Raw genomic sequence first — 26,599 nt, forward strand, 5'->3', positions numbered from 1 at the left:
ATGGTGGTTTGTTTGTATGTGCCCTGCGATTGGCTGGCAACCAGTTCAGGGTGTACCCCACCTCCTGCCCGATGATAGCTGGGATAGGTTCCAGCACGCCCGCAACCCTAGTGAGGAGAAGCGGCTCAGAAAATGGATGGATGGATAGATGTATGAATCTCTTGATCTGGAGAGCATAGTGTTACTTTAGGAAGAACCTGGGTAGGGTCTCCCTTAATGATATTTAGACTCACCGCTCCCGTGCCCTTGTTACCGGCACCGGCAACTTTGACGTGACAGTTGCTCACGGAACCGCCCACAGTAGACGCACCGCCTTTCCTCAGCCGGCGTTGACGTTCCTCTGGGGAGAGACGGAACCTGCCCAGTTGCATGGATTCATCCGTGGTGACGCTAGCCAGTGGATTCAGACTGGCAACAGGGGCTCTGCCTTGGTTTGGCTGGTCACTGAGGCTCATCCTCCAAGTGCGCGGTGACACATCCTTCCGCCGATCTCCGTCCAGCTCGCGATCCAGAAGCCTTTTGTCGATCTTTATGGCGAGAGCGATGAGAGTGTCCAAGTCGGTCGGCAGGTCTAGTGGGACCAAATGATCCTTGACGGCGGGGGATAGTCCTTGACAAAATTCGAGTAGTGCCCTGTTATTCCACTGACTCTCAGTCACTGCCCTAGGCCTCAACCGCATTGAAATTTCAGGACGTTCAGTATATTCATACATTAAATCGATTAAGTGTTCATTTACTCCTTGTCCCATTGCTACCAAATTTGAAGCATGTATACTGGAATGGTTAGCAACACTAAATTGCCAGGGTCTTTTAAGCGTTCGTCATTGCATCGGAGATGGCGGCAAGATTTGCTCCGATTTCTATATACAGGTAGTAATAAATGCCATATACAGTATATGCAGCTCGACACTGTTTTATCACCATTGTGTTTAAGTGAAGCTATTTAAAGAATTGTGTATGGCCTACAGCATACAATTCAGTCATCATTCAGAGAAAATTCAATCAACTATATTTGTGTTGCAGGGTCATGTTATTCTGATCAGAGCCGCATACACCCCTCCACTCCCCTCAATTCCCTGCCCGAGCCATTTTAAACAATTTCACAGTCAAATTTTTTCTCCATCAAAGCCTGTGTGGCCTCTTTTGCCCTTGGAGCTCGCAGAAAAGCAGCCATTTTGTCACCCCGGCTTATGAGTGTTGTTGTGACATAGCTTTGGGAAACTGCCGACATGAGAGTGAATCCCTAAAAACTGTTTGTCATTAAGACTTGGAGTAAATCTATAATCCAAATGAAGGAAAAGCAGATGCTGATTGTCCTCGGTGGTTGTTCTGCCATTTTTCTTCAGGTGAAAGTAGTGAAGGCAACTAGTTAGCTTACAATGACTTGATTGACTCTGCGAACCAATTATACTGAACAAAAATATAAACGCAACACTTTTGTTTTTGCTCCCATTTTTTTGTGAGCTGGACTCCAAGATTGAAACTTTTTCTACATACCAAAAGGCCTAATGTTAACAAATCTGTCTAAATCTCTGTTAGTGAGCATTTCTCCTTTGTCGAGATAATCCATCCCACCTCACAGGTGTGGCATATCAAGATGCTGATTAGACAGTTTGATTATTGTACAGGTTTTCCTTAGGCTGGCCATAATAAAAGGCCAGTGAAATGTGCAGTTTTGCTTTATTGTGGAGCTCTGGGGGGGTCAGAAAACCAATCAGTTTATATTTTTGTTCAGTGTATATTGTTTTCTTGACTTTTACTCAAAATCAGGGTCTGTGATATGATAACCAGTTAGATGCTGTGTTGTTAACTTGTGACCAATCAGATTCAGTTTTTTTTTTGACTTTATAACCAATCAAATGTTTGGCAACTAGTGGCCAAACGGATTTGGTCTTCTTGACCAATCAGGAGCTGTGTTCTTGACATAGTGACCAATCAGCATCTGTGATCTAAACTTGTGATGTATCAGATGCTGTGTTCTTGATGTTGTAATCAGTCTAATTGTTTCATTGCAGGTATGAAAATATTCCTTAATTGTTGTGATTAATGTAAATAACATGCATTAACATTCATAAATTGATTTCAGATTGTTCAGTATCATTTAAAAATGAAATAATGTATTTTTAACCCGAGTTCACTTGACTTGTAAACGTCAGCACCAATCCAATGTAGTATTTACCTCTATAAAGGCACTCTCAAAATCTTCGATTTACAGAATGTCAGACCAGCACTTCATTTAGAGAATCCTCTGACCTTTAACAGATGAGATTAAAAAAAAAAAATACAAACAGCTGGACTGAGTTATTTCATCAAACGTCCAGCTTTGCGGCCAAGGAGGAAAAATTGCAAACTTTTTATCGTTGAGTTGCTGAAATGTCACGAAGAGCAACAACCTCGGTTTGAGTTTTGTGACGTGGTTGTCCCATTGCTGTTTGTGCACTTGTACACGCAGACACGCCATCCATCAACAGGCAATAATAGTGTTTGTGACTGAGAAGGACAAAGACTGCCACACGCACTTACTTTAAATGGATATTAGCCAAGTCTGGACTCTTTTTCTGGAATTTCTCCTCCCCGGCTCTTCATCCGAGACACTTCACATTTTCTGACAGTTTAGCCCCTGGAGCCGGTTTCGCGTAGCAGCATGACATTAGGTAGGAATGTCTATCATGATCCGACCCACAAAGGAGTCTCCATAACCAAGGCCCGAAACGACACCGTAATTCTGACACGTTAGTTTGAAGCGATGGCACTTCAAACATGAATTGTCCTAGAGATTTTCTCTGATCTACTGGACTGGTCAGCATTTGCTCAAATGTCTTGTGTTTGATGTTTTAATTGAAGACACATGGGGACATATTTTGTTTTCTATTTTACTTAATATCTTAGTGAAATATTACTCCAAAAAACTTCATTTTTCATAGGCAAGAAGTTATATTTTTGTCCTCACGTCTTTGAAAGTTGTCTTTTTTTGTAAAAGGTCATCAGTTTTCGTGCAAATAGTTTACAGCTTGTCATATTTGTTTTAATACTGCCCATTCTTTTTGAATGGTGATTTAGACTTTTCTGATGATTAAATCACCATCAATAGAACTAGACACCCCCAACTTTCCATTGATCTTTTCAGTTTCGTTGTGAACAGTGTTTGAAGGCTGTGGGCCTTGTTGGTCTCGTTTTCACCTTCCTTTTTTGGGGGGGGGGGGGGCGTGTGTCACATCTTTCTCTGTTGGATAATCATTTGCAGGAGGGGTGGCTTTTATAAGATCCCGTATTGATTCCTCCCCAGTCAGGCAACTTCACTTCAATGGCACATGACCAAATGAGGCTTATACTTATTGTTAGATGAGAAGGGTGCTCTGACAGAATGTTGCCTCCCCCCCCCCCCCCCCAACCTTTTTCTCTCCATGCAGCTCATTTGGTACACGGCAGGCTGACAGTTGTGAAGGAACAGGCCTAAGGGAATGCAGCGCACGCGTCTGATGTTGAATCTTCTCGGTCCAGCACTTGTTCCTTTGGAGCTCAGCTCCAACCAATCCCACTCCCCTATTGCTCACCAGACCCTCAGGGCCCACTTTGATCTCCCTGAGCAGGACAGCGGTTCAAGCATCTTGTAATATCTCACTGTTTAATCCATCAGATGTGTTTGTCTCAGCAATAGGCTAATGAACATGTCTATCCAGCGCCTCTCTTTGCTTCTGAGCTACTCGACTAATGTGGGGAAAACATAGGTTGGGAAGACTTTTGAATTCAATCCTGTTGATATGAAATTGAAGGTTTGACGGGATGTTTTCCCAAGTTCAAACTGTCGGTGTCATAAAACCTGTATTGAATTTATTAAAGGTAAAGTTCATAGAGGGTTTTGTTTCTGGTTGTGGGTTTGCTCTACAGTCATGTAACGCAAATCTGTTCATCCGACACCGCAGCTTTGCTCAGCTTTTGCCGGTCGACTTAATATTGTCAACTTATTGTTGACTTTGCGACAGTATATCAGCTATTAGCTTTAATTGCCCAAGTCATTTTTAATTTACTGTCGCAGCAATCAATAAAAATGATTGCTAAAAATGTTTATTTTCCTTTGTCTGTGTAGATTCTCAGTCATCAAGGTTTTGGTAACCCGCAAAGGTTAAAATGAGGCAACTGGACTCTGCCTGTTTGTTTCATTTGTTGTTGTGTTTTCCTCATTTCCCAAAAACATTCAAAAATGGAATGTTGAGGAATTATGCTATTACTCTTATGATATTGTACTGAACAGCCTCGACCTACATGTTTGTACCAAAACAGCATGGTTAATTTGCTTAAGAAACAGTCACTGGTGAGGTGACTGCTGGAGTTTCTAATTCAGTTAAAAACCGGCGGTCGCCTCATTATTTTTGTCGATTTATTGTTGACCGTGAGCCATATTGTACTGAGCAGCCTGGATGGAGATGCACATACCAAACACCCAGCAGCTAAGCTAATTTGAAAGAGCTTCCGGTGTTGCAGTTGAGGGTCTGGTCGGGACTTTGTCAAAATTGGTGGTTGCCTTATTATTGTCAATTTATTGTTTACTTGTAGCCATATTGTATCGACAACAACTAACAGTGTGGCTGATTTGCTTAAGAGATAACCACTCATGAGGCAGATAGCAAGGGTCTGGTCTGGGAGTCTGGTTATGTCAAAAACAGTTTGTCGCCTTATTATTGTTATGGTCAACTTGGACAGAGATGCAAATACCAAACAAACAACAGTGTAACTAATCCAAGACACCCACTGTTGAGGCCAACAGTGAGGGTCTCCTATGGTAGTCTAGGTATGTCAAAAATAGAAGGTTACCTTTATTGTAAACTTATTTTTGAGTTCTCTGTTGTACTGAGCAGCCAAAACAGACATTTTCATTTTCTAGCCAGGCTGTACTTTTGGAGTTAATCCATCGATCTGAAGTGTCAGGAAATTTGCCGTAGTCTTGCGAGATTTGCTGACATCTTGTCTGGCACGACATCTTGACAGAATGACTTTTGAAGGCCGATTTTTTTCCCCCCCCCAATATTTTGGGTTCATTGTACTGTATAACACCTTTTTACTGGGGAAAACAAGGATGTAGCATTTTGACTCAGCATATTTTAGGTCGTGTCCCTCGGCAGGCGACGTCCAGCCTAATCCACTGCACCCCCTTCTAATCCCCCTGTCGCTAAGATCCTAAGCCACCTAAGCAAAATGTCTCAACTAATTAGAGGCTCTAAAGAAAAGCTGTAGAAAAGGATAAACGAACTTGGTTTTTGCCTTTTTTTGCTCATATCTTTGCTTGAAATTTGTGCGCTTATGAACACAGTAATTTATTTATACAAAAAAAAAAAGTTTGCCAAACAGTGCGATGCAGTTTGGTTATTTTGGTACCCCTTTCAGTAAATTCTTTGTGGCTGTTGCCCTTTCCGAGGAAAAGCCCTGTAAATCCGGAGGGACCGGACTGACCCGACAAGGATGGTTCCCAGACTATCCCGAGGATTGTCAGTTCTCATCTGTTTGTTTCACGGCAAGCACACTGGTAGACACGAACCGACGGCCTCTCCTTGAAAGTATCTTGTGCACGTCAGTCCGTATTATTGATGCAGGCAAGCATGTAGAAGGGCCTCAAGGATGTCTCTCAAGTCTTTGAGCGCAAGGGAAAATAATATTGAAAAAAGAGAGACAAACAATTTGTGGGACTTTTTTGCAGGGGCCCACACTTATCAGGTGGCGCGCACATTTATAGCAAGAAGTGGAAATGGACTGATCCCGCTTTCGTTTCTTCTGATGTCCTTTATGATACCATGACTCTGTTTATACCCAGTCATCGCAGGCAGTGCAAAATCAAAACTGTCTCTGCTGATCAATAGAAACCTAAGCATTTGGTCTTATATTGCCCACCCCCACCACTGATGACAAATGACATTCCAGATCAGGGCTTATAAGTTTGTGACTTTGATGCAACTTTTCCCCCACTGGTATTCATTCAATCATTTAACCGAATAATTGTTAAATTATGAAAAGAGACATAGCATTTTTTTCACAAATTTAAAGTTTTTTTTTTTTTTTTTACATTCATTTGGAAATCTTCAGATCTGAGGGATCACGAATTACAGAACACTTCAACCTCTAACATCCTCATTCAAATTGAACTGTTTTGGGCGTTGTCCTGTCTCATCCACACTGATGACCTTGTACCCCACTCCTGCATGGTGTGCGAGTTTGACTTTGTGTTATCCTGGCGTCTGCTGACAGCGATTCATGGGAAAAAACTAAATGTTGACGCGTAGGTAACACTCTTACAGGGCTTTCTGTCTGTGGAGGCTACGCCCATGACTGCTGCAATGGCACGTTATATAAAGGCGGTTCTCAGTTTACGATGGCCCATACATACAGTCCGTGGTTATGAACTAGTTTGCATAGCGGTCTAAGATGACGTTGCCACGTTACGTTACCATTTGATTGTTTAATATGTATGGCCTCGAAGTGTTTCTCATACAAATATTTACTGTTATTACGACTTAACTACTGCATTAGAATAGGTTAATTATAGGCTACGACGGGTTCTGACTTGCGTACCAATTCAGATTACTTCGCCGCTGTAGGAACAGAACTCCATCGTACTGTGTAGTGTGTAGTGTACTTATGTGCCAGTTCTCTCAAGCTAATGCTAATCTGGGCATCCAACAGCACTACGGCTCTGTATTTGCCTTAGTCATGATTTGTGCTGCTGTGAAGTCCCAAAAAGAAAATATGGTCGCTAGGTAGAAAGTGTGGGAGGGGGCTTTTATTTAAATGAGCCCAACTGTTTTGTCCCAATTTGAAAGGCAAACTTAAAACACATTTTCTGACATAGGCAGGCCTATAAATAATTTACTTTGTTGTGCAATTCCACACCTAAATATGCTAAGACAGCTCTGTGAGATTTGTATGCTTGTGACACCGCCTCTGAGTTTTGAATCCTATGTCCAATCTTTTCCCAGAATCATATCATGATCCAATATTTCACGGAAAATGAAACATGATTGCTTCTTTTATTTTGTATCCAAGTCCATGAGCTTTGGTATACTGACTTCAGCACACCTTCAAATGAAGTTGTGGCGATATTTGCAAGATCATTCGCCTCCTTTTCCATCTTTGCTTGATCAACCTGACACCGCCAGATGGATTTCCCAGGCGACTGCTTGGTTCTCAAGTAATGGGAATCCAGAGTGTAACAAATGGCGGTGCCGGTAAAGCGCTGCCTCCGCAGGGTGTGCTTGTGGTCTTACATTCCACCCTTGTCAAAGCCCCACTTGGTATTTGTATAGGATTGTTTCAATGGTCAGGTTACGGTACCGAATCTGTAACCACCCATTTGGTGTTCATACTTTTTATTATTATTATTATTATTTATTTTTTTTATAAACTGTCCCCTCACATTTTGTAACACTATATGTGCCTTTTACACTTGAAAGGTCAATGCGTGTTTATGCTGTTTTCTTGTCCGCGCTGATTATTTTCAACACAAGTGGAAAGCTGAAGTCATTGAGCGGTGACTATTGCTTGGAAATTAAAGCGCCATCACCAAGGACGATGAATGCACAAGGTAAACATTGATGAATTAAAAGGTTAACAATCATATTTTTAAAGTTGACATCATCAAGTTGCTTGTTTTTATTTTCATTTTTTTTTTGTACAATGCCACCACACGTGATAAACACAAACGAGGAAATTTTATCAAGATGATACTAACATGGCGGCACGGTGGCCGACTGGTTAGAGCGTCAGCCTCACAGTTCTGCGGTGCGGGGTTCAATCCCCGTCCCCGCCTGTGTGGAGTTTGCATGTTCTCCCCGTGCCTGCGTGGGTTTTCTCCGGGCACTCCGGTTTCCTCCCACATCCCAAAAACATGCATTAATTGGAGACTTTAAATTGCCCATAGGCATGACTGTGAGTGCGAATGGTTGTTTGTTTCTATGTGCCCTGCAATTGGCTGGCAACCAGTTCAGGGTGTACCCCGCCTCCTGCCCGATGACAGCTGGGATAGGCTCCAGCACGCCCGCGACCCTAGTGAGGAGAAGCGGCTCAGAAAATGGATGGATGGATGGATGGATGGATGATACTAACATTAATCACATGTGGTGCCTAATTACTGGCACTGATATGATCAGAGAAACTGCTTCCGCTTTCCTCTCCGTTTCATGACTTGTCAGACATCTTGGAATGGCGATTGGTTTGACTTTTAGTTTTCTTTTGTTTCAACATGAAAGCCAATGTTTTTTTTTTGTGTGTGGTTGTCTGCACATGTATAAAGGCGACTGGTCATTCTGATAAATGTATGATAATAGTTGGTAATGTACGCTGGAGAGTGGCTGACGCACACCCTGGAAATGAGTTTACTTAAGGATTAAATTAATATGACAACTTAGTCACTTTTAATAACCACAATTTGGGCCAACTTGCACTGAGTATTTTTGTCATATTTTGCCCCCAGAGTCTTTCTCATTCCTCCACTTGTATTATTTAATGCCTTTTTTACGTACCTCATTTAAATTGCCAATTAAGGCGGGAGTGTGTGACATGTAGACTAATTTGCATAGTAACTCAAAGGGGCATGGGGTGGGTTTTAAATCAGTGGCGGACTTGTTTTCATGGCTTAAATCGGCCATGTGGCGGCGGAATTTCAATATGTATCTGCATATGCGCTGCTGCACCGGTGCAATTATTCAATAGACTGCAATTTGACATGGCAAACCTGGCAAGTCCTTTTTTATTGTCACTGTGTACACAATACATGGTGTATCATAGCACAATAAGAGCACCGTTTTGCTAAGGCTCCAGCGATAAACGTGGCCTAGATGTAGCCGTTAATATCATAAATCAACGCTGTCAGACAAACGAGACGAAAAGTACAGACTATTTATCTCCTGCTCTTCTCGTAGCTGGTTCAACAGTGTTTGCCAATTCCCCTATGGGTTGTAAATCTTTGGAATGTAGATCTAAATCCTGGTGAAAAAAACTGGGACAAAAGCTCAGAATTAGCGGTAAATTTAGATTTTTGTTTCTTCACGTGCGTGTCATCTACTAACTCAACTGCAGATGGAAGGGAGGCTGTAGTTTGCACGAGCAAGAGGTGTAAAGGTACGCCAAAAATCATGGTTCAGTACTTACAGTACCTTGGTTTGCAAAGTCACGGTTGGGTTTGCATTTGGTACATTAATGGCCCAAAGTGCAAAACATAAAAGTGAATATCCGTTGCGTAAACAAGGATAGATTGAATGACGTTTAAAATAAACAATAGAAAACTGCAAACTACCAGCAGTAAATTCTCCAATAAATCACACAAAATCATGGATCCAATGAAAAATAACTACATAAATCTTTTGATTTCAGGACAGTACGACGTCAATAATGTCTTTTCTGTTGAACTTCGAACAGTGTAAATTTTGCTATATATACTTTACTATATACTCATGCTATATGCTTATGCTGTACAAAGAAAAACAATGGAATTTTTTATTACTTTGGCTCCACACACCTTGTATCCACACATACTTGGAATAATACAGCAGTATTATAATTTATGTCAAGTGAAGATAGAGTTTAAAACTAAAGTAAAATGACTATCATGGAGATATGCAGCCAAAAGCCAAGGACTGAGGCAGTCTGGAACAAATTATACTTGGATCTCAATAAATTACAACCCTAATTCCAATGAAGTCGGGATGTTGGGTTAAACATAAATAGAGAATACAATGATTTGCAAATCATTTTCGACTTATACTTAATTGAATACACTACAAAAACAAGATATTTAATGTTCAAACTGATAAACTTTATTGTTTTTAGCAAATAATCATTAACTTCAAATTTTATGACTGCAACACGCTCCAAAAAAACTGGGACAGGGTCATGTTCACCACTGTGTTACATGACCTTTTCTTTTAACAACATACAACAAACGTTTGGGAACTGAGGACACTCATTGTTGAAGCTAGGTGGAATTCTTTCCCATTCTTGATTGATGTACAGCTTCAGCTGTTCAACAGTCCGGGGTCTCCGTTGTCGTATTTTACGCTTCATAATGCGCCACATATTTTCAATGGGTGACAGGTCTGGACTGCAGGCAGGCCAGTCTAGTAGCCGCACTCTTTTACTACGAAGCAACGCTGTTGTAACACATGCAGAATGTGGTTTGGCATTGTCTTGCTGAAATAAGCAGGGGCGTCCATGAAAAAGATGTTGCTTGGATGGCAGCATATGTTTCTCCAAAACCTGTATGTACCTTTCAGCATTAATGGTGCCTTCACAGATGTGTAAGTTACCCATGCTATTGGTATTAACACAGCCCCATACCATCAAAGATGCTGGCTTTGTGTCCATAACAGTCCGAATGGTTCTTTTCCTCTGTGGCCCGGAGGACACGACGCCCACAATTTCCAAAAACAATTTGAAATGTGGACTCGTCGGACGACAGAACACTTTTCCACTTTGCATCAGTCCATCTTAGATGAGCTCGGGCCCAGAGAAGCCGGCGGCTTTTCTGGGTGTTGTTGATAAATGGCTTTTGCTTTACGTAGTAGTTTCAAGTTGCACTTACGGATGTAGCGCCGAACTGTATTTACTGACATTGGTTTTCTGAAGTGTTCCTGAGCCCATGTGGTGATATCCTTCACACATGTCGGTTTTTGATGCAGTGCCGCCTGAGGGATCGAAGGTCACGGGCACTCAATGTTTGTTTTCAGTGATTTCTCCAGATTCTCTGAACCTTTTGATGATATTATGGACCCTAGATGATGAAATCCTTAAATTCCTTGCAATTGTACGTTGAAGGACATTTTCTCACGCACTTGTTCACAAAGAGGTGAACCTCGATCTATCTTTGCTTGTGAAGGACTGAGCAATTCAGGGCGGACGACTGGTTAGAGCGTCTGCCTCACAGTTCTGAGGACCGGGGTTCAATCCCCGGCCCCGCCTGTGTGGAGTTTGCATGTTCTCCCCGTGCCTGGGTGGGTTTTCTCCAGGCACTCCGGTTTCCTCCCACATCCCAAAAACATGCATGGTAGGTTAATTGACAACTCTAAATTGCCCGTAGGTGTGAATGTGAGTGCCAATGGTTGTTTGTCGCACGGTTGTGCCCTGCGATTGGCTGGCAACCGGTTCAGGGTGTACCCCGCCTCCTGCCCGAGGATAGCTGGGATAGACCCTAGTGAGGAGAAGCGGTACAGAAAATGGATGGATGTATTCTGTTTTTATTTATGCTTAACACAACGTCCCAACTTCATTGGAATTGGGGTTGTAGAATATTCGACAAATATTCAGACATTTATTTCAGTTGTTTAAGTGTCTATTAACTTGATAATCGATTCGTTGTCAAATAAATGATTAATTGTTGCACCTCTAGTTAAGATATTAATTGAAACGCACAATATGTAGTGAAAAGATGAAATGTGGAGCTCGGTGGTGAGGTCATTTGTTTCCTACTCTACGTTTGTCATCTGAATAGCGTCCCCCCCGCCTTTTGTTCACGCCTCAAAGAGCTCTCTACTCCAAGATACACGGTAAGATTCACCCATGATGAGCCACAGTGGGCTTTGAATGTTCCTCTTGGCTCTCTTAAACTGGGATCTGTACTACCTTGTTCATTCACCCCCCCCCCAATGGATCTCTCTTTTCTAAAGACCAGACGCTTTCAGTTATTCATTGAATGTGTCAGAAACACCAGAGGTATGTATTAGACCTTGCAGCTCTTACATTATGTCAAATTGGGGGGGCCGGAAGTTTCCTTTCTTCGTCCATTAGTACGCACGTGAAACCACTCGTCTTTTCCCCATGAATATATGAGGCAGCAATGCTATAAGAAGAAGCTTTGTGTTGAATTTTTCATCCCTGTAATTATTTTGGGCCTCGCTTGAAGTGCATTTGTCATCCCCCGCTGTGCTTGGTTAATGGAGAGACGAGTGGTCAGGAGTTCTTCTGAGGATCTGTTATTTATATTTAGAAAACATTATGGACGCATCTCATTATCACCTCCCACATTTAGTAGCCGCCTCGCTTGCAAGTAGTGTTCACTTTTGGTGCCCAAAGGTGTGTTTATCCCACAAATTGCCACCATTTTCTTTGGACAACACTGGGCTATTATCTTGGAGTCAGTCAAGGCGCCGTCCAAGAAAGGCACCCCCCATGTTGAAGCGAAATGGCATGAGTGATTGATTACTCCCTTCACTTGGCGAGCTTTTCATCTCTCACGTGAATGTTCACCACCGTGCAAGGATTAGTTGCGTATTAGGAATGCATTTTTACTTTTTTTTTTTTTTCTTGGAGTTCAATAGTTCACGCTGGAAAAAGATGGTAAAGGCCTAATATTTGCACGTCAAATTCACATGTCCAAGCAGGATTGAGCTTGCGAGATATATATATATATATATATATATATATATATATATATATATATATATATATATATATATATATATATATATATATATATCCATCCATCCATCCATTTTCTGAGCCGCTTCTCCTCACTAGGGTCGCGGGCGTGCTGGAGCCTATCCCAGCTGTCATCGGGCAGGAGGCGGGGTACACCCTGAACTGGTTGCCAGCCAATCGCAGGGCACATAGAAACAAACAACCATTCGCACTCACATTCACACCTACGGCCAATTTAGAGTCTTCAACTAACCTGCATGCATGTTTTGGGGATGTGGAAGGAAACCGGAGTGCCCGGAGAAAACCCACGCAGGCATGGGGAGAACATGCAAACTCCACACAGGTGGGGACGGGGATTGAACCCCGGTCCTCAGAACTGTAAGGCTGACGCTCTAACCAGTCGGCCACCGTGTGTGTGTGTGTGTGTGTGTGTGTGTGTGTGTGTGTGTGTGTGTGTGTGTGTGTGTGTGTGTGTGTGTGTGTGTGTGTGTGTGTGTGTGTGTGTTTATATATATATATAAACAAGTAAAAATGCATTCCTATATATATATATATATATATACACACACACACACACACACACACACACACACACACACACGACGACTGGTTAGAGCATCTGCCTCACAGTTCCGAGGACCGGGGGTCAATCCCCGGCCCCGCCTGTTGTGGAGTTTGCATGTTCTCCCCGTGCCTGCGTGGGTTTTCTCCGGGCACTCCGGTTTCCTTCCACATCCCCAAAACATGCATGCAGGTTAGTTGAAGACTCTAAATTGCCCGTAGGTGTGAATGTGAGTGCGAATGGTTGTTTGTTTCTATGTGCCCTGCGATTGGCTGGCGACCAGTTCAGGGTGTACCCCGCCTCCTGCCCGTTGATAGATGGGATAGGCTCTAGCACGCCCGCGACCCGAGTGAGGAGAAGCGGCTCAGAAAATGGATGGATGGATGGATGGATGGATGGATATAATAATACAATATCTGTTTTTGTTTTTAAGGTCATGGTAAGCTTCACATTGGGTACATGTGGCAGTGTTTCCCAACCTTTATTGAGCCAAGGCACATATTTTACAGTAGAAAACGCTCACAACACACCGCCAAACAAATGTTACAAAAAGTATTGTTCTTTGAATTAATGATGATTTTGTCTCAATTTAGTGACAAACCTCTCAGTGTGACATCTGACTTTGTTTTGTTTTTTTTAACGCAAAGCTGATAGGTTGAGCTGCACTGTTATTTTTTGACGGCGTGGATTTGCAGCAACACTTGCGTGTTGGAACTCGGTATACTTCATTACCGTACCGAATATTCCAGCCACAGGTTAACAGTATCTCACTGCAAACGCCTTCCTTTTTCCCTCTCTGTAAAGCATTGTCAAAGTTTGAGAAATTTTACTTTAATTTAGTGTCATTGTACATTTGTTTAACTTCTGTTTACAGTTGTATTACCATTAAGGGCGTTAAAACGGGACTTTAAACATTGCCTGTGCGGGTAATAAAGGTTTTATGATATCCTGGAAGGAATTTACATTATTTCCTTTGGGCAAATTTGTTTTGAAGTGAACGTGGAAGTTCAACAGTTCAGCGAATAATTTTAAGCCTGAGATGTGTTGTGATGCAAGACTTGCTAACGGGTCTCCGATGCTTAAGTTAATTTGCGTCTGTAACTTTTCGCGCATGCAAATGAAACATTATTGGAAAAACACCAGGCATCATCAGGAGACAGCCCGCATTGAAAATGACCCTGGCGAGGGCTTTTTGGGAGATGCGAGCCGCAGCACGGCGGGTTTCTTCGCTTCGGTTGAAGTGCAATACATAAGTGACAGGGAGAAGTCGTGAAGCTGGGGAGTGTTAAAGCAGCAGTTGACACTCTTCACTGTAGCCAGTCAGGCAACTTGTCTTCTTGAGTACCAGGGTCTTATCGCCAGCACGAGGCAGAAAACTATTGAGGGGGAAGTATCTGGAAGGCAGGCTTGTCAGAGACTGAGAGTGTCGACTTTTGACTGAGGCGGCGCTGCTCCCTGGGGCTCGAACCTACCGCGAAAAGCCTTCCTCGTTTCTCTTCCTGTGAACAGTCGAGATGCGATCTGTGCCGGTGACCCCTGTTTATATTTAATCAGAATGCATTGCTGCTGCTTTTGTTTTCACTGTGCTGATAAAAGCTTAATTTGTCAACCCAGGTGCTTCAGAAGACAGAATAGAATTTGTTTGCCTGCTTTGAATCTCACTGCACTACATTGTTCAAGTGACCTAATTGTCATTTTGGGGGAGATATGTTGGAGGAAAACACACAGAATCGACATCGACGTGCGCTCTTGTCGTTGATATGTCACACTACACGGAAGAGATCCCAAAAAAATCTAACATGCTAGACTTCTCATTTTGGCGTCGTAGGGTCAAATCGTCGGTCGTGGATTATGTCACACTACAAGAAGTTTCATACGTTGGGACAAAATACGTTGGGCCCGATCCGTGAAATCGACCGCGACATAATCGGGCCAATATCGGGGCTAAAATCCTGTAGTCTGATCTAAGGATGAGGAGCAAAAAGCCTTGATCATAGGTCATAATGATGTCATTCATCGATCGACATTGATTTGTTAACTCGTGACCTAGTATTGAATAGAGCGAAGCCGCATCTTAATCTGTTTTAGTCTGTAAACTAACAACGTGCAGCTCGTGTGCGTAGCCTCTGGGTATTGGACGTCATTCCTAGCGTTATTTGCTTTTGGCGATACGTCAAACTTTTTGAAACGGTTTAAAACTTGCACAGGGCAAGCACAACTTCCAGTGTAATTTAAAAATCCTCTCCTGGGCTCTACAGATGGAGCCAAAGCAATAACAATTGCCCTTGGTGTTAATAATTAAAACTGTTCAAACTGTTACAGCTACACTTGTCTACATGCTTCATTTCCTAATCAGAAGACAATCTATTAATGTTGAACTTTCCTAAAATGAAAAGACTTAACGTTCAATAATATTGAATATTTATGATTCATTTCATGGTTTAATATATTTAGTTCCAGAATGTTTTATTTATTGGAAAATTTATTGCTGGCAATTTGTTTTGTTTCATATCAGATGTCGGTTTTGCATGATATATTTTTTTATGGTTACAGGGAGTAATAATAGTATGTGGTCACACGGCACAAGCAGGCATAATTAGTTCAAACAGTTTTTCATTTGATATGTTTGATGTTTATGGCCTACATATTTGTTTCATAAATATTTTTATTGTAATTATGTCTTTACTAATGCGTTTGTGTAGGTTATTGAGAGACTACGTCAAGAGCGGTACACTGTTGTAAACCGACCCCTGTAAATCTATTCTTGCAAAAGAAGTTTTATGCTTAGCATTTTGTTCCCTTACTGTGCCAAATGTGAATCTAACCGTGACCTTAAATCCAAGTTACATACCAAACCGTGATTTTTGACTTAACGTTCTACCTCTGCTCGTAAATGTTGCGTATCGGTGCTGAGGTTCTGTTCAGTGAACCACAGTGATGACAAGACTGAGCGAAATGACGAGCGAAAAAGAAGGCGGATTTGGGGGTAGGAGGAGGAGGCCATTGAAGGTCACCTGCTAAGATGCGTTTGGATAAATGGGAACCAACATCCATATCATCGATCTCTAACTTAGCCTTTGATGTTGTATAGCGTTGCCCCGCAGCCTTTGTGTTGCACACTGGCTGTATGCCTCACCGCCCATTGGGACTACCCTTAAAGCGGGAGCAGCCATTATCTCTGCAATACAGCTGTGCAAACAAGAGGTGTGTGGTGCAAAATGATGTCACGCCGCTTTTGTCACCATCTGTAATATGTAGTTCACCTGCAAAAGTACGGCCCGCCTCGAACACGTGCGTCGAATGCGAGTAAGAACGTCTCCGTGAGGAGCAGAGGGGGGCCAGAGGGCAGAGAGTGGGGCCACGGTGCGTCGGCGGTGCTTCATTCCCTTGTTTTAATTGGGCTATCTAAATGCATCCCCGGTTTGTCAATACCTGCCGGGGTGCCGGATAAAACTGATTTGTCTCGCGCATTTGGCGGCATGCTCTCCGCCGTTTCCCTTGGAGGGTGCGCGCCCCGTTGGTTGTCAGTAGCAGACTGTAATTTAGAGTGCTAGTTGCTTTTGATTTTCAGTGAGTAGCGGGAAAAGATGTGCACCCCTCCGTCCTGTCAACCCCCACCCAACCTTCCCCTTCTCATCTTGTTTCCCTTCCCCTGCACTCTTTAACCTGTAACCCACGAGTCAATATATTGCAAATGAGGCACGCCAACATCTGTGGAAAGGGAACAATGACACATAAATATGCATATTTGTACCGGCTCGGTCGCAGTGCAGCCTGCCTTATCAGTTTTTACCACTGTCCTTGTCTTTTCTCACACATCCTGTCGCCATACAAACTTTCCTGTATTATGCAGGAGCCAGGGTTGTCAGCAGACAGCGCAGGGAAAAGAATTGAGGGTTCAAAGGGCACCTTTGATCTTCTGGGTCGTGGATTATTATTATTTTTTTTCCCAATCAATTCTTTCATGGATATGTAAAATTGGGAACAAATACTCCGAGTGTACACCATGCCCCCCCCCCCCCACACACACACACTTTAAAACAGTTTCCAGGGGATTTATTATCTGTCAGTCGGTTTTGTCAAAACACAGCGAGGCTCAAGGCTTGAATACTTTACCCTCACTGCAATTTGCTTGTTATTAGGGGGCAGTTCTGCCTCATACAAGTGAACCACTACTCACCCTGCCCCCATACACCAACGCCAGTACCAGATATGGCTTTTAATTCCAGGATGACTAAGAGCCGAGCTTTGGGGCGGCAACTTGTTCAGCCGTGAATCTTAGTGCAAAGTTCCAAAACGAACTGACACACACTGACAATTGGACATCCTGTGGTATGGTGTGTGTGTGTGTGTGTGCGTTTTTCTTTCCAGTCTGCTTGGAAAACGGTTGGGCCGACAATTGTAAATGTTTCACCCGTTCAGTTTTTCCGTTGGCAAATCTTGGTGTGTGGTCAGCACCGAGTTGGACTAAGCCACTGACTCCATGACTCTGAGGTCAAACAAAACGATCGCCAATTAGGAGCCTCGCTGAAGACACAAGTAGAAGAGTAACACAAATCTTTCACCACAATAAAAATGAAAAGAAGCGTTTACAAATGCAATGTACTTACATCTCTTCAGTATACTACTTCCTTGACACCAATTACGTCTTGCCTTTTAGCCAGGGCTTGAGGAACCATCTTGTGGTATCTTTGGGCATTTCTAGACTACGTGCGTTTTTCAAGGAATACCTGATAGGTTCCACACAAAAAAGGGGAATAAATGAATTTGTGTAATGCAAATGTAATGCTCGTGTATCTCTATCAACAGTCAGTGCAGTTAAGTTTCTGGGTACCGAACTGCTGGTTCTTCTTTCGTGGTTGGTGGTCTAAATGCAAAGGACTGGTGGTAGTTTTGGCAAAGCACCAGTTTTAGCCCTGGAACCCATTTATTGGAAATCTATCTTAATTTATACATTGCTCTCAATAGTTTTTGTCATTGTCAATCATGGTCTGACCGATATCTGTAGGAGCTACACACTTCTTCTGTGGGAGCCTTGAGGGAAATTAGGTAACAAGTTAACAAGAGCAGTAGCCAAGCGTCAGTAAATAGCGACTCTGGCGGACCGAGGGGAGCGGAGGGGGGATAACAGGTGTTGCACAGCTGTGTCTTTGGCCGTGATGAGATAGCGCTCATGTTAGAGGGCCATCAGAAACGGCAGCAGCAGCACACTAACTTTCACAACTCACCGTTTATTACACAGGTCAGCATTTTTCTCCCTGGCACACAGCCACAATTGCAGAGTAAGAAACAAACAAACAAACAAAAAAAAGGCACATTTGAGTCGTGTTCACGGGAGGAATTTAAATTCTATTGTTCTAACACAGAGGTGATGAATGAAGCCTAGATTGTTTGTTTTTGGTTTGTTTGTTTTTTGTGAAGCAGGTTTTTCCTTCCGTCAGCTGCGTCATTGCACGACCCCGGCCTGTCTCCCCAGGAGGCTTTATTTCCTGAACTGCGAGAGCCTGTTTTGGCAGACTGGACTTGTTAGGCTTGCGCAGACAGTGATATTGATAAAGATTCACCCCCGTGCCGCCGCCTCCAGCGCACTCTCTTCCCATCAGACGATGGCTGTATTCCTCCACCGCCGAGCAGAACTGTCTGGCTCGATCCAGGTGTTCATCAGCCTCGGCGATCTTTCAAGCATTGTTTCCCCGCCGGCTTGAATCGCACTACTAAGGCTGCCGGGCTGCCTTCAAATTGAAAAGGTTGTCACCCCTTTTTCAGTGTTGTGGAATGAGCGGGGGGGGGGGGGGGGGGGATGGGTGCTTGTCACAATGTAATAAATTCATTCTTTGTCGAGGGGGTTGGTGGGGATGTCGGTGGTGGTCTGTGCGGTCCTATTCAAATGTGGGGGTGGGGTAAGTAGTAAAAGGGCCTCACCCGAGGCAACAGTTTTCATTTAGCATTTTAGGAATGATCGCAAGGGCCCCTCTGCGTTTTCAGGTTTACTCGTCAAATAAATGAACTAAAAGTCACTTTTGTTGGATTGTTGCGGCCCAGAAAGACTGAATTTGCATCCCCATTTTCTAAACAAGTTAAAGGTTTTAGGGGAATGTAAACTTTTCAAAGTAATAGCTTTTTTGACATAATTAACAGTATTGTGTCTCAGTGTAACGCTACAGATTTCCTCAAATTTTTTCCTTTTCTAGGAAAGTGCACCATCAATAGTATTTTTTTTTTTTAAAGGAAATTAAAGTCAGGTGCAACAGTATCAGTTTGAACTGTTTGAATTATTATGCTATAACAAAAGCAATGGCATTTGTTATCAGAATCAGAATCGTCTTTATTTGCCAAGTATGTCCAAAAAACACACAAGGAATTTGTCTCCGGTAGTTGGAGCCGCTGTAGTACGACAACAGACAGTCAATTGACAGAGACCACTTTTGAGACATGAAGACATTAAAAGAGCATGGGAGAGGCTGCTTAAATGCCGCTGGAAATTGAGTTTGCACTGTGCTAGTTTCAAACCGTTTTTTTCAAGCGGGTTGACAAGGTTGATGTACTGCCGAAAGGGTGTCGCTAGCTTCCCTGCCCCTAGGCTGAGCGACACTGTTTATGGAGTAGCCATGTGGCCTTATAAGAACTTTGTACTTCCCCTGTACCGTACCGGAATGTTTTATACCCCACCAAAAAAACAATATGAATACATGTACGACAGCACTGATATACGCTGTTTCAAAGTTACAAATGGCGCACACTGAACTACTTTGTGTGTATATCGTCACACGGCACACTCAGTTACTGCCCTACATATTGTTTTTTCAGTTTACTACTGCGTTAGCATTGGCCAGTGATAGACGACGACACATTCCAACTACAAATTCGGGTTTCGTGCTGCCGTAGGAACGAAACTCTTTTATAAATCCCCCTACTTACCTACTTCTCTTAACCAATAGTTCACTACTTTCCCTCTGCTGGTGTCAAATATACTTCGTAGCTAATATTACAAAAGCTCATTTACAACATCACCGTGGAGGCCAGATTGTAGTTTATGACACAAATCAATACAGAAAAACAATATCCGGTATGTTGAGTTTCAGCCGTTGTCCACCAATGTTTTGCGGTCGAGAAGTCGAACACAACATTGCACAACATAGTACAATACAGTTTTTCATAGAGAAAATTCATCAACTGGCTGCCTCGTGGATGCCTCCCTGGTGAGGTGGTCTGGTCACGAAGTCTGCTGAAAATGATTGTCCAACATTGCGGGGATTGGTTGAATTTGCAAGAATTGCCGCCATCATGAAATCCTGAAGGTACTGATTGTCTTTGAACACCGATTGATAATCTTTCCTTTTACCGTTTATGGCGCTGAGATCCGTTGTGAGTGAACACACGGCACACCTACACTACATCTGCAGCAGACGTTCCTTTTCTTCTTCTTTTCTCAGGGGTGCGTGGGTGATAATTGTTATCCTGAAGTTTTTCCCTTGCACATTCGTGTCTTTGTAATGTGATGGCAGGTTCCCAAAATTCTGTACCAGTTGTCTTTCCAACACGCCCCCCCCCCCCCCCCCCAATCCGCTCCCCCATTTTTAGCAGATAGTTGTGATTTACGATTTTAGGACTTTAAATGAGCGAAATTATAATGTCACGCAGAACAGTCACTGGAATTACAGTTTAATCAGATGACCGATATCCTGTTTTGTTCAAAGCCAGAATAAAAAGTTTGAGATAAAACAATTGCCGCTCTTGCTGCATGGGCACATCTGCAGCCTCAAGTGAAATTAAGCTGTCGCTCATTGTTAGCGATACGGAAAAATGTAGAACACATTGCACTTCGCCATTTCCCCGCTATGGAGTTTAAGCCTAGGAGACATTCGACATTAGTGCTTAGCAGAAACCCATCATAAGCAGTTTGAATCTTTTAGTTGACTTGTTTAAAAATGCTGTACTTTGTCGGTGGCGCTGCACCGTTGCTACGATTGACGGGAGCCAAACAGGCGAACAAATATGCTAAGAGAGTTTACGGGTGTTCCGAGCAGACAAAACAAAACCCCCCGATTAAAATTAGGTTACTGCTTAGACGGCATGTCACATTACATGAGGATTCCATGTAAGGAACTCAAGATTCTTTACATCCATTCATCCATTTTCTATATTGCTTATCCTCACTCGTGCTGCGGGTGACCTGAAGCCTATCCCAGCTGACTTTGGGTGAAAGGTGGGGTACAACCAGGACAGTGAATGGCAGAGCACATATAGACAAACAACCATTCCCATTCACACCTATGGACAATGAAGTCTTTAACTTAAGAAACATACCTGGAGAAAACCCACGCAAACAATGGGAGAACATGCAAACTCTACACAGGAAGGCCAGAGCCACAAAATGTAACCCCTGACATTAGAACTGTGGGGCAGGTGTAAGAACCACTTGGCCACCCTGCTGCCGATCTAATAAAATGAACGTGCGTTAAACATGAAAGAAATAAGTGCTAAATTTGGTGAGCAAACTTTGATGAGGCGGTGGCAATCGTGTGACAATAGAAGTCTATTATTGAGTCTATTTTTACGCAATATTAACCAATTTAACACATTGAGTGCCACTGACTGCTTTAGAAGTCATATATCCATGTTAACTGGGAGGGCTGGCACTGAATGAGTTCAATGGGTGAAAATAGCTTGAATAAAATCGATGAACGCTCAAAACGTTTGTGTCGAAAAATATCTGTTTCTAATAATTTCATTTTTTTGAGTAAAAAAACTGATAAAGAGAAGTTGTTAGTGTAGGCCGTCTGGACGCTATAGGACCTTTAAGACGAAATGCATCTCGTATCTGATGCATGGATTTAACTTTTAAGATTAACAGTCATTCGAAAACAAAAGCAACCAATGTTAAAATAAATGTAAGATGCAATAAACACATTTTTTGGGGGGGGTTAGCTTTAACAGTGTGGTGACCATAGTGCAGAGGTGAGTTACTTCGCGTCGACAAAACATCAAATCATATCCATTGTTAATTCCCTTCTTTTATTGTTTTTGTTGTTGTCTTAGCCATATTGTACTGAGCAGTATATGATTTGCCTCAAACCTTCTGTGGTAGCGTCACAAAAAAGTCAAAGCCAAGGTAATCCTTTCGAGGACAATTGCCCTCGACAAGTTTGATTAAGATCTTTGTGGTCTGATTTGAAGTACCTTTGCCTTGAGCTTCTACCATCCTATGTTCATGCCGATCTTTTATTGTTATTGTCGACTTAGCTACAGTATATTGCACTGAGCAGCCAGAAGAGAGACGCATGTGGAGCTATCTTCGCTATGCACTGCTCTTCTGTGGTGGTGTCACAAAAAAGCCAAAGAAAAAGCTAACAACACCGCTCACTAAACTGCATTCTCAGGATATTTTTTGGTGTGGCGTAGTTCAACCGCTGGACTGTAGGAGGAACCTAAATACAGTGATTATTAATCTCTTTAATGCATTATTAAATCCCCGGTACCGCATGATATTATGAATGGCATCATCTGCAAGCATTTGTCTTGGCCGTGGCTTGCAGCGTCAGCAATGCCAGTGATTTAAAAAAAAAAAAAAAAAGAATAATCATTACATGGACGGCGGAACATGGTTGAAGCAAGTTACAGTCCACGCGGTATTACCGGGATAAATGAGCAAACTTCCCTCAAGGTCCCGAGGCCTTGTGATCTATTAAGGCGCTGTCGTCTCGGATGGCGAATCTCACAGCGCAAGGGAATTTTGGGAGGGGAGAATAGTTGTGCTGACATCCTCCTCTCGGTGCAATCCCTCGTCCTTGTAGGACAGAGGAGGGGGCAAGAGTACCCAGAGGCTGACTTGGCTATTCCTTTGAGCTCCGTCATAAATCCAGCTGAACATTTTTGAACATCTGTTGTGGATGATTAGCTCTGTGGCTCGCAGAGTTTGACCACAGGGAGTTGGTATGAGTGTGTTCGGGGACTGTGTTTTTGTGCGTGCATTCAACACCACCCTGCTGAAATTGTATTTTGCATATATTTACCCTTTCAACCACTGTTAATGCAAATGTGACAGTCAGGAGACAAGTGATTGAGACTATACATGTTTGCCAGTAGGGGGCACTCTTCAGGAGGGATCTTCATCACGCACAAGATGTTTGAGCAAGCTCTGAGTTGAGTCTTGTCAAAATTGAAGCACGTATACTAAACAGATGGGCAATGCAAAGTTGTAAAACATTCGAATTTTTGTCATTGCCTTGCGGGCATGGCGTTGACATAAGGAGATTCCTAACTCCCCTTTTGGGTAAAAATTGAAATGTTCACTGTAGATAGATACTTTGAATTCTTGCGAGATTGATTTAGTTTTTTATATATTGCAACATGTGTCAGATTGCCACACGTCCCTGGGAATGCGTCAAGGTCGCACTTCGAATTTCTACTGTAACGACGCCACTCCGAAGTTATTTTTAAGATCTACTTTATCATCTCATGCCTGCGTATGGGCTCCATTTCATCAGCTTCCCCTGTCTGGAAGGGGCCCAATAAATAAGACGTGCTGGCAGTTTTCCCCAAGTTAAAAAAGAAAAAAAAACATAACATCACGTGTTGTCATACCATACCTTGCCGCTTAATTTTTACATTAAGGTGTATTGCATGCTTGTCTGCCATTGGTCATGGTGTAACAAGGTAAGGCCCCAGCTCTCCTCCCCTCGGCTGCACACTGAAATCTGACACCGGTGACATCACAGTGGGTTTGGCTTCTCCCATGCCATTGCCGAGCACCCTCTCAGTGTGTGAACAAGCTCTGCTCTCTGAAGGATCGTTCCCAAACCCGACACTGCTCTCCGGCTGGAATTGTAACACGATGAAGTAGGCTACTTTCTTCCCCTCCCCTGTTTTATGGAATAATAGAAGAGCACCTTGAAGAATATTCTGAGGGATAATCCTTTCTTGGATACCATTGGATTGCCTTTCCTGGGATTAGAACATACTTCTCTCTGGAATAAGTGCCTGAAAGTGAAAAGGAATTAAAGCCAGATTTATTCGTAAATGACAGGAATGGGTAAGTGAAACATTATTAGTGAATTTCTGATTAAAGGGAAACTGACTGGAAGAAGATCTGGTGCAGGTGCATTTTGGGGTAACTGTTGCTGCGTGGTTTACTCGAGCAATTGGAAAAGTTTTCTTTTAATCCGCGTAATAAAAGTAACAAATAAGTTGGTGTGTCACATTCGAGCAGTCAGGTATTTTCTTCCTTTGTCTTTTTGTGTGCTTCCCTTTTGTCGTTGCTCGCTCTTGCTTGTTAAGGCAAAACAATAGTTTAACCTCTTCTTGGCTTAGCCTTATTGGCTGGCTCTCTGGCAAATTGCCCCGTCTGCCGTGAGCCCTCCCCGAATTTATTCAAGAGGACTTTGAATAGACGGGGGCCATTGAATGTCCCCTAGCTACCGCTGCTAAGGTGAGGCACCCTGCTGTTTCTGCCACGTTAAGGCCTTTGCCGGGGCCAAACAACCTGCTTTTCCAGTTGCCTTTATCTCCCCGGGCAATCTAGAGGCTAGAATTTCAACGACAAGAATGTCAGTCCAAGGGGGACACGGAGAGACTTTGAAATCCCAGTTAATTGTAGGTGGATGCTCGAAAGCCACAGATTTTGCTTTTGCGAGCTGTAGATACCTCAAAGTGCAACCTTGATGCAAAGCCTTTCGTTTATTTGTATATATTTAGGAACAGGCTCTACTAACCAGATGTAAACATGGGAGTTTTTTTTGGACAGTTTTAGCCTTTTCTATTTCCAGAACTGAGGATGCTGGGACTCGAAAGCCAAAACGTTAGCTTTTGGGTGATGTTGGGTTCTCACAAGTACAAACTTCACACAATAGCTTAACATTCTTATTGTTATAGTTTAAGGGACGGGCCACATGTAAACATGGGAATCGTTAGGACAGTGTTAGCCCTTTCTGTTTGCAGTGGGGGAAGCACTTGAAAGCCACATATTTTGCTCTTGGGAAGCTGTTGGGTCCTCAAAGAATAACCTTCACTCAAAAGCTTAGCCTTCTTATTGTTATATTTTAAGGAACAGGCTCTAATAACCAGTTGTAAACACGGGACAGTGTTAGCCTTGTTGCTAGTAAGGGACTCGTCAGTATTCTTAGGACATTATGACTGACATAATCGCTGGATTTGTGAGCTGCACAAGTAAAAACACGTAAAAGCCGTTTTGTATTGACACATGGTTAAACTACGACCTTGAGGGGAAAAAAACAAAAACCCCAACAACCTCAAGATGGCCGTTAGAATGTCTGTTGAGCTGCTTAAACAAAGAAGACAAAAAGCCACGGCCATTTATTTAAACAAAGCCCATTCCTGTCCACCCCAGGCTGACCTGTGGGTCATCCCCCCTTTTCACCTCCGCCATGCCGGTCAGTGACACTTCATGCCACTTTTTTTACGACAATGCCTTGGTTAGTTGTTAGTAGTTTTCTGGGGAACCACTAGAGACATCCAGGACAGAATCAGAGGAAGTGTGTCCTTATCTTTATTAGATCTTGTACAAACAAATATCCCTTTTCCGACTTGAAGGCCTTCCTTTGGAATTCATCACAGGCACATCACATGTCTCACAGGCAATCTGTCAATTTTCCTCCGCTGTAGGATTCCTCAAAAGTAATTATGGACGGGAGCCCATGGATTTTCCCATTTAACTTGATTTCTCATCATGGGTGACTTGGGTAGATGTTTAATGGCCTATTAACGCATGATGGATTCATCTAATCGCTCTCGTCTCCGTTGGGACATCAGAGATGGCTGCGTTAGAATCACATATCAATGGCCAACGGCCAAGCAAAATATCGATATGGCGACTTATCGCTGTCTGTTATGATACAGTATCGATACACAATCATCCAGTATTGATATTGTTGCGAACTGAGGTCAAACAAGAATCACGAACAAGAATATTCTCCATTTCTGTCAACACTCGATATCTTTTTATTATCCGTGTCCTTCCTGGCTGTGTTGCAATATTACATTAACAATAATATATTTTTTTTTTAAAGAAGAAAATTCTTGGATGAAAAATATATGAACATTTAAAAAAAAACTATACTTGCAACCAAAATATTAGAAAAGAATAGTTATATTAAAAATGTGTCTATTTAAGAATATACTTGCCTGTACTTGAAAAAGTATTTGCCAAAAATACACAATTAGAAAACAAAATCTCAAAGTATTGCGAGAGAAATAGAAAATATCTAAATACAATATTTGTACAAAATCTCTGATGAAAAATAAGATAACAGAAAAAAATGACAAGTGAAAAAAGTAGTATTTGAAAAAAGACAAGGTAAGAAATGTATTTAAAAAAAAACAATATTAGAAACTGATGAGCAAATATTAGAAAATAATATACAAACGCAAAAAAACAAAACATTTTTAAAAATAGTGAACAGTATTTTCTACGCTATCACCTTTAATGGACACCAGAGCTAACATTTTATGAGGCTAGTTTCTTTCAGTAACATTTGGAAGTAACACACATGACGTTGCTTTCTTGCTAACATTGTGTTTCGCATCCCCAGTCCACCCTTGATGCCTTCTTAAGGCTTCTTTATACTCGCACGGACGGCAACCGCGCTGACGTCACTTAGGCTATCCCGCACGCAGTTTGCTTTT

General features: G+C 42.5%; 1 protein-coding gene across 14 annotated transcripts in view; it reads left to right on the plus strand.

Annotated features, from left to right (window-relative positions):
• Window positions 1-26,599, plus strand: part of LOC133489162 (receptor-type tyrosine-protein phosphatase F-like) — a 212,041-nt gene that overhangs the window by 33,344 nt on the left and 152,098 nt on the right. For 8 of the 14 annotated variants that reach the window (XM_061797981.1, XM_061797984.1, XM_061797988.1 and 5 more), the window contains exon 1: window positions 23,703-23,990. The exons of 1 other annotated variant lie outside the window; for it this stretch is intronic. The gene's annotated coding sequence lies outside the window, so the exon portion shown is untranslated. Of the gene's footprint in view, window positions 1-23,701; window positions 23,991-26,599 lie in introns of those variants that run through there. 5 more of the 14 variants (XM_061797975.1, XM_061797979.1, XM_061797978.1 and 2 more) reach the window with 1 other exon arrangement.

The sequence above is a fragment of the Phyllopteryx taeniolatus genome, chromosome 14, assembly GCF_024500385.1.
Source record: "Phyllopteryx taeniolatus isolate TA_2022b chromosome 14, UOR_Ptae_1.2, whole genome shotgun sequence".
Lineage (NCBI taxonomy): Eukaryota > Metazoa > Chordata > Actinopteri > Syngnathiformes > Syngnathidae > Phyllopteryx > Phyllopteryx taeniolatus.